Below are 8,063 nucleotides of genomic sequence, written 5' to 3'. Positions count from 1 at the left end.
GGCCATGAGGTTACAGAGATAGGGAGGGGCGAGGCCATGAGGTTACTGAGATAGGGAGGGGCGAGGCCATGAGGTTACAGAGATACAGAGGGGTGAGGCCATGAGGTTACTGAGATAGGGAGGGGCGAGGCCATGGGGGTACAGAGATGGAAAGTGATGAGGCCATGAGGTTACTGAGATAGGGAGGGGCGAGGCCATGAGGTTACTGAGATAGGGAGGGGCGAGGCCATGAGGTTACTGAGATAGGGAGGGGTGAGGCCATGAGGTTACTGAGATGGGGAGGGGCGAGGCCATGGGGTTACAGAGATGGAAAGTGGTGAGGCCATGTGGTTACTGAGATAGGGAGGGGCGAGGCCATGAGGTTACTGAGATAGGGAGGGGCGAGGCCATGAGGTTACTGAGAAAGTGAGGGGCGAGGCCATGAGGTTACAGAGATAGGGAGGGGTGAGGCCATGAGGTTACTGAGATCGGGAGGGGCGAGGCCATGAGGTTACTGAGATAGGGAGGGACGAGGCCATGAGGTTACTGAGATAGGGAAGGGCGAGGCCATGAGGTTACTGAGATAGGGAGGGGCGAGGACATGAGGTTACTGAGATAGGGAGGGGCGAGGCCATGAGGTCACTGAGATAGGGAGGGGCGAGGCCATGAGGTTACTGAGATAGGGAGGGGCGAGGCCATGAGGTTACTGAGATAGGGAGGGGTGAGGCCATGAGATTACTGAGATAGGGAGGGGCGAGGCCATGAGGTTACTGAGATAGGGAGGGGCGAGGCCATGTGGTTACTGAGATAGTGAGGGGCGAGGCCATGAGGTTACAGAGATAGGGAGGGGCGAGGCCATCAGGTTACAGAGATAGGGAGGGGCGAGGCCATGAGGTTACTGAGAAAGGGAAGGGCGAGGCCATGAGGTTACTGAGATAGGGAGGTGCGAGGCCATGAGGTTACAGAGATAGGGAGGGGCGAGGCCATGAGGTTACTGAGATAGGGAGGGGCGAGGCCATGAGGTTACTGAGATAGGCAGGGGCGAGGCCATGAGGTTACTGAGATAGGGAGGGGTGAGGCCATGAGTTTACAGAGATAGGGAGGGGTGAGGTCATGAGGTTACTGAGATAGGGAGGGGCGAGGCCATGAGGTTACTGAGATAGGGAGGGGCGAGGCCATGATGTTACTGAGATAGGGAGGGGCGAGGCCATGAGGTTACTGAGATAGGGAGGGGCGAGGCCATGAGGTTACTGAGATAGGGAGGGGCGAGGCCATGAGGTTACAGAGATAGGGAGGGGTGAGGCCATGAGGTTACTGAGATAGGGACGGGCGAGGCCATGACGTTGCAGAGATAGGGAGGGTTGAGGCCATGAGGTTACTGAGATAGGGAGGGGCGAGGCCATGGGGTTACAGAGATGGAAAGTGGTGAGGCCATGAGGTTACTGAGATAGGGAGGGGCGAGGCCATGAGGTTACTGAGATAGGGAGGGGCGAGGCCATGAGGTTACTGAGATAGTGAGGGGCGAGGCCATGAGGTTACAGAGATAGGGAGGGGCGAGGCCATGAGGTTACTGAGATAGGGAGGGGCGAGGCCATGAGGTTACAGAGATAGGGAGGGGTGAGGCATGAGGTTACTGAGATAGGGAGGGGCGAGGCCATGGGGTTACAGAGATGGAAAGTGGTGAGGCCATGAGGTTACTGAGATAGGGAGGGGCGAGGCCATGAGGTTACTGAGATAGGGAGGGGCGAGGCCATGAGGTTACTGGGAAAGTGAGGGGCGAGGCCATGAGGTTACAGAGATAGGGAGGGGCGAGGCCATGAGGTTACTGAGATAGGGAGGGGCGAGGCCATGAGGTTACTGAGATAGGGAGGGGCGAGGCCATGAGGTTACTGAGATAGGGAGGGGCGAGGCCATGAGGTTACTGAGATAGGGAGCTGCGAGGCCATGAGGTTACTGAGATAGGGAGGGGCGAGGCCATGAGGTTACTGAGATAGGGAGGGGCGAGGCCATGAGGTTACTGAGATAGGGAGGGGCGAGGCCATGTGGTTACTGAGATAGTGAGGGGCGAGGCCATGAGGTTACAGAGATAGGGAGGGGCGAGGCCATGAGGTTACAGAGATAGGGAGGGGCGAGGCCATGAGGTTACTGAGATAGGGAGGGACGAGGCCATGAGGCTACTGAGATAGGGAGGTGCGAGGCCATGAGGTTACAGAGATAGGGAGGGGCGAGGCCATGAGGTTACTGAGAAAGGGAGGGGCGAGGCCATGAGGTTACTGAGATAGGGAGGAGCGAGGCCATGAGGTTACTGAGAAAGGGAGGGGCGAGGCCATGAGGTTACTGAGATAGGGAGGGGCGAGGCCATGAGGTTACTGAGATAGGGAGGGGTGAGGCCATGAGGTTACAGAGATAGCGAGGGGTGAGGCCATGAGGTTACTGAGATAGGGAGGGGCGAGGCCATGAGGTTATTGAGATAGGGAGGGGTGAGACCATGAGGTTACTGAGATAGGGAGGGGCGAGGCCATGAGGTTACTGAGATAGGGAGGGGCGAGGCCATGAGGTTACAGAGATAGGGAGGGCCGAGGCCATGAGGTTACTGAGATAGGGAGGGGCGAGGCCATGAGGTTACTGAGATAGGGAGGGGCGAGGCCATGAGGTAACTGAGATAGGGAGGGGCGAGGCCATGAGGTTACTGAGATAGGGAGGGCCGAGGCCATGAGGTTACAGAGATAAGGAGGGGCGAGGCCATGAGGTTACAGAGATAGGGAGGGGTGAGGCCATGATGTTATTGAGATAGGGAGGGGCGAGTCCATGAGGTATCGGAGATAGGGAGGGCCGAGGCCATGAGGATACTGAGAAACGGATGGGCGAGGCCATGAGGTTACTGAGATAGGGAGTGGTGAGGCCATGAGGTTACTGAGATAGGGAGGGGCGAGGCCATGAGGTTACTGAGATAGGGAGGGGCGAGGCCATGAGGTTACTGAGATTGGGAGGAGCGAGGCCATGAGGTTACTGAGATAGGGAGGGGCGAGGCCATGAGGTTACTGAGATAGGGAGGGGCGAGGCCATGAGGGTACTGAGATAGGGAGGGGTGAGGCCATGAGGTTACTGAGATAGGGAGGGGCGAGGCCATGAGGTTACTGAGATAGGGAGGGCAAGGCCATGAGGTTACTGAGATAGGGAGGGGTGAGGCCATGAGTTTACTGAGATAGCGAGGGGCGAGGCCATGAGGTTACTGAGATAGTGAGGGGCGAGGCCATGAGGTTACAGAGATAGGGAGGGGTGAGGCCATGAGGTTACTGAGATAGGGAGGGGCGAGGCCATGAGGTTACAGAGATAGGGAGGGGTGAGGCCATGAGGTTACTGAGATAGGGAGGGGCGAGGCCATGAGGTTACAGAGATAGGGAGGTGCGAGGCCATGAGGTTACAGAGATAGGGAGGGGCGAGGCCATGAGGTTACTGAGAAAGGGAGGGGCGAGGCCATGAGGTTACTGAGATAGGGAGGGGTGAGGCCATGAGGTTACAGAGATAGGGAGGGGTGAGGTCATGAGGTTACTGAGATAGGGAGGGCCGAGGCCATGAGGTTACAGAGATAAGGAGGGGCGAGGCCATGAGGTTACAGAGATAGGGAGGGGTGAGGCCATGAGGTTATTGAGATAGGGAGGGGCGAGTCCATGAGGTATCAGAGATAGGGGGGCCGAGGCCATGAGGATACTGAGATACGGATGGGCGAGGCCATGAGGTTACTGAGATAGGGAGTGGTGAGGCCATGGGGTTACTGAGATAGGGAGGGGCGAGGCCATGAGGTTACTCAGATAGGGAGGGGCGAGGCCATAAGGTTACTGAGATTGGGAGGAGCGAGGCCATGAGGTTACTGAGATAGGGAGGGGGAGGCCATGAGGTTACTGAGATAGGGAGGGGCGAGGCCATGAGGGTACTGAGACAGGGAGGGGTGAGGCCATGAGGTTACTGAGATAGGGAGGTGCGAGGCCATGAGGTTACTGAGATAGGGAGGGCGAGGCCATGAGGTTACTGAGATAGGGAGGGGCGAGGCCATGAGGTTACTGAGATAGGGAGGGGTGAGGCCATGAGTTTACTGAGATAGCGAGGGGCGAGGCCATGAGGTTACTGAGATAGTGAGTGGCGAGGCCATGAGGTTACAGAGATAGGGAGGGGTGAGGCCATGAGGTTACTGAGATAGGGAGGGGGGAGGCCATGAGGTTACAGAGATAGGGAGGGGTGAGGCCATGAGGTTACTGAGATAGGGAGGGGTGAGCCCATGAGATTACTGAGATAGGGAGGGGCGAGGCCATGATGTTACTGAGATAGGGAGGGGTGAGGCCATGAGGTTATTGAGATAGGGAGGGGTGAGACCATGAGGTTACTGAGATAGGCAGGGGCGACGCCATGAGGTTACTGAGATAGGGAGGGGTGAGGCCATGAGGTTACAGAGATAGGGAGGGGTGAGGCCATGAGGTAACAGAGATAGGGAGGGGTGAGGCCATGAGGTTGCTGAGATAGGGACGGGCGAGCCAATGAGGTTACAGAGATAGGGAGGGGCGAGGCCATGAGGTAACTGAGTTGGGAGGGGCGAGGGCATGAGGTTACTGAGACAGGGAGGGGTGAGGCCATGAGGTTACTGAGATAGGGAGGGGCGAGGCCATGACATTACAGAGATAGGGAGGGGTGAGGCCATGAGGTTACTGAGATAGGGAGGGCCGAGGCCATGAGGTTACAGAGATAGGGAGGGCCGAGGCCATGAGGTTACAGAGATAGGGAGGGGTGAGGCCATGAGGTTACTGAGATAGGGAGGGGCGAGACCGTGAGGTTACTGAGATAGGGAGGGGCGAGGCCATGGGGTTACAGAGATAGGGAGTGGTGAGGCCATGACATTACTGAGATAGGGAGGGGCGAGGCCATGAGGTTACAGAGATAGGTTGGGGTGAGGCCATGACGTTACTGAGATAGGGAGGGGCGAGGCCATGAGGTTACAGAGATGGGAAGTGGTGAGGCCATGAGGTAACTGAGAAAGGGAGGGGCGAGGCCATCAGGTTACTCAGATAAGAAGGGGCTAGGCCATGAGGTTACTGAGATAGTGAGGGGCGAGGCCATGAGGTTACAGAGATAGGGAGGGGCGAGGCCTTGAGGTTACTGAGATAGGGAGGGGCGAGGCCATGAGGTTACAGAGATAGGGAGGGGTGAGCCCATGAGGTTACTGAGATAGGGAGGGGCGAGGCCATGGGGTTACAGAGATAGGGAGGGGCGAGGTCATGAGGTTACAGGGATAGGGAGGAGCGAGGCCATGAAGTTACTGAGATAGGGAGGGGCGAGGCATGAGGTTACTGAGATAGGGAGGGGCGAGGCCATGAGGTTACTGAGATAGGGAGGGGCGAGGCCATGATGTTACAGAGATAGGGAGGGGCGAGGCCATGAGATTACTGAGATAGGGAAGGGCGAGGCCATGAGGTTACTGAGATAGGGAGGGGCGAGGCCATGAGGTTACTGAGATTGGGAGGGGCGAGGCCATGAGGTTACTGAGATAGGGAGGGGTGAGGCCAGGAGGTTACAGAGATAGGTAGGGGCGAGGCCATGAGTTTACTGAGATAGGGAGGGGCGAGGCCATGAGATTACTGAGATAGGGAGGGGTGAGGCCATGAGGTTACTGAGATAGGGAGGGGCGAGGCCATGAGGTTACAGAGATAGGGAGGGGTGAGGCCATGAGGTTACTGAGATACGGAGGGGTGAGGCCATGAGGTTACAGAGATAGGGAGGGGCGAGGCCATGAGGTTACTGAGATAGGGAGGGGCGAGGCCATGAGGTTACAGAGATAGGGAGTGGCGAGGCCATGAGGTTACTGAGATAGGGAGGAGCGAGGCCATGGGGTTACTGAGATAGAGAGGGGCGATGCCGTGAGGTTACTGAGATAGGGAGGGGCGAGGCCATGAGGTTGCTGAGATAGGGAGTGGCGAGGCCATGAGGTCACTGAGATAGGGAGGGGCGAGGCCATGAGGAAACTGAGATAGGGAGGGGCGAGGCCATGAGGTTACTGAGATAGGGAGGAGCGAGGCCATGAGGTTACTGAGATAGGGAGGGGTGAGGCCATGAGGGTACTGAGATAGGTAGGGGCGAGTCCATGAAGTTACAGAGATAGGGAGGGGTGAGGCCATGAGGTTACTGAGATAGGGAGGGGCGAGGCCATGGTGTTACAGAGATGGAAAGTGGTGAGGCCATGAGGTTACTGAGATAGGGAGGGGCGAGGCCATGAGGTTACTGAGATAGGGAGGGGCGAGGCCATGAGGTTACTGAGATAGTGAGGGGCGAGGCCATGAAGTTACAGAGATAGGGAGGGGCGAGGCCATGAGGTTACTGAGATAGGGAGGGGCGAGGCCATGAGGTTACAAAGATAGGGAGGGGTGAGGCCATGAGGTTACTGAGAAAGGGAGGGGCGAGGCCATGGGGTTACAGAGATGGAAAGTGGTGAGGCCATGAGGTTACTGAGATAGGGAGGGGCGAGGCCATGAGGTTACTGAGATAGGGAGGGGCGAGGCCATGAGGTTACTGAGAAAGTGAGGGGCGAGGCCATGAGGTTACAGAGATAGGGAGGGGCGAGGCCATGAGGTTACTGGGATAGAAAGGGGCGAGGCCATGAGGTTACTGAGATAGGGAGGGGCGAGGCCATGAGGTTACTGAGATAGGGAGGGGCGAGGCCATGAGGTTACTGACATAGGGAGGGGCGAGGCCATGAGGTTACTGAGATAGGGAGGGGTGAGGCCATGAGGTTACTGAGATAGGGAGGGGCGAGGCCATGAGGTTACAGAGATAGGGAGGGGTGAGGCCATGAGGTTAGTGAGATAGGGAGGGGCGAGGCCATGGGGTTACAGAGATGGAAAGTGGTGAGGCCATGAGGTTACTGAGATAGGGAGGGGCGAGGCCATGAGGTTACTGAGATAGGGAGGGGTGAGGCCATGAGGTTACTGAGATAGAGAGGGTCGAGGCCATGAGGTTGCAGAGATAGGGAGGGGCGAGGCCATGAGGTTACAGAGATAGGGAGGGGCGAGGCCATGAGGGTACTGAGATAGGGAGGGGTGAGGCCATGAGGTTACAGAGATAAGGAGGGGCGAGGCCATGAGGTTACTGAGATACGGAGGGGCGACGCCATGAGGTTACAGAGATAGGGAGGAGTGAGGCCATGAAGTTATTGAGATAGGGAGGGGCGAGGCCATGAGGTTACTGAGATCGGGAGGGGCGAGGCCATGAGGTTACAGAGATAGGGACGGGCGAGGCCGTGAGGTTACTGAGATAGGGAGGGGCGAGGCCATGAGGTTACTGAGATAGGGAGGGGCGAGGCCATGAGGTTACTGAGAAAGTGAGGGGCGAGGCCATGAGGTTACTGAGATAGGGAGGGGCGAGGCCATGATGTTACAGTGATAGGGAGGGCCGAGGCCATGAGGTTACTGAGATAGGGAGGGGCGAGGCCATGAGGTTACTGAGATAGGGAGGGGCGAGGCCATGAGGTAACTGAGATAGGGAGGGGCGAGGCCATGAGGTTACTGAGATAGGGAGGGCCGAGGCCATGAGGTTACAGAGATAAGGAGGGGCGAGGCCATGAGGTTACAGAGATAGGGAGGGGTGAGGCCATGAGGTTATTGAGATAGGGAGGGGCGAGTCCATGAGGTATCAGAGATAGGGAGGGCCGAGGCCATGAGGATACTGAGATACGGATGGGCGAGGCCATGAGGTTACTGAGATAGGGAGTGGTGAGGCCATGGGGTTACTGAGATAGGGAGGGGCGAGGCCATGAGGTTACTCAGATAGGGAGGGGCGAGGCCATAAGGTTACTGAGATTGGGAGGAGCGAGGCCATGAGGTTACTGAGATAGGGAGGGGCGAGGCCATGAGGTTACTGAGATAGGGAGGGGCGAGGCCATGAGGGTACTGAGACAGGGAGGGGTGAGGCCATGAGGTTACTGAGATAGGGAGGGGCGAGGCCATGAGGTTACTGAGATAGGGAGGGCGAGGCCATGAGGTTACTGAGATAGGGAGGGGCGAGGCCATGAGGTTACTGAGATAGGGAGGGGTGAGGCCATG

The sequence above is a fragment of the Somniosus microcephalus genome, chromosome 1 (genome assembly GCF_052327205.1).
Source record: "Somniosus microcephalus isolate GS21.2 chromosome 1, FLI_Smic_1.0, whole genome shotgun sequence".
Classification (NCBI taxonomy): domain Eukaryota; kingdom Metazoa; phylum Chordata; class Chondrichthyes; order Squaliformes; family Somniosidae; genus Somniosus; species Somniosus microcephalus.
The sequence above is the reverse complement of the archived record's forward strand: the minus strand, read 5'-3'. Positions refer to the sequence as shown.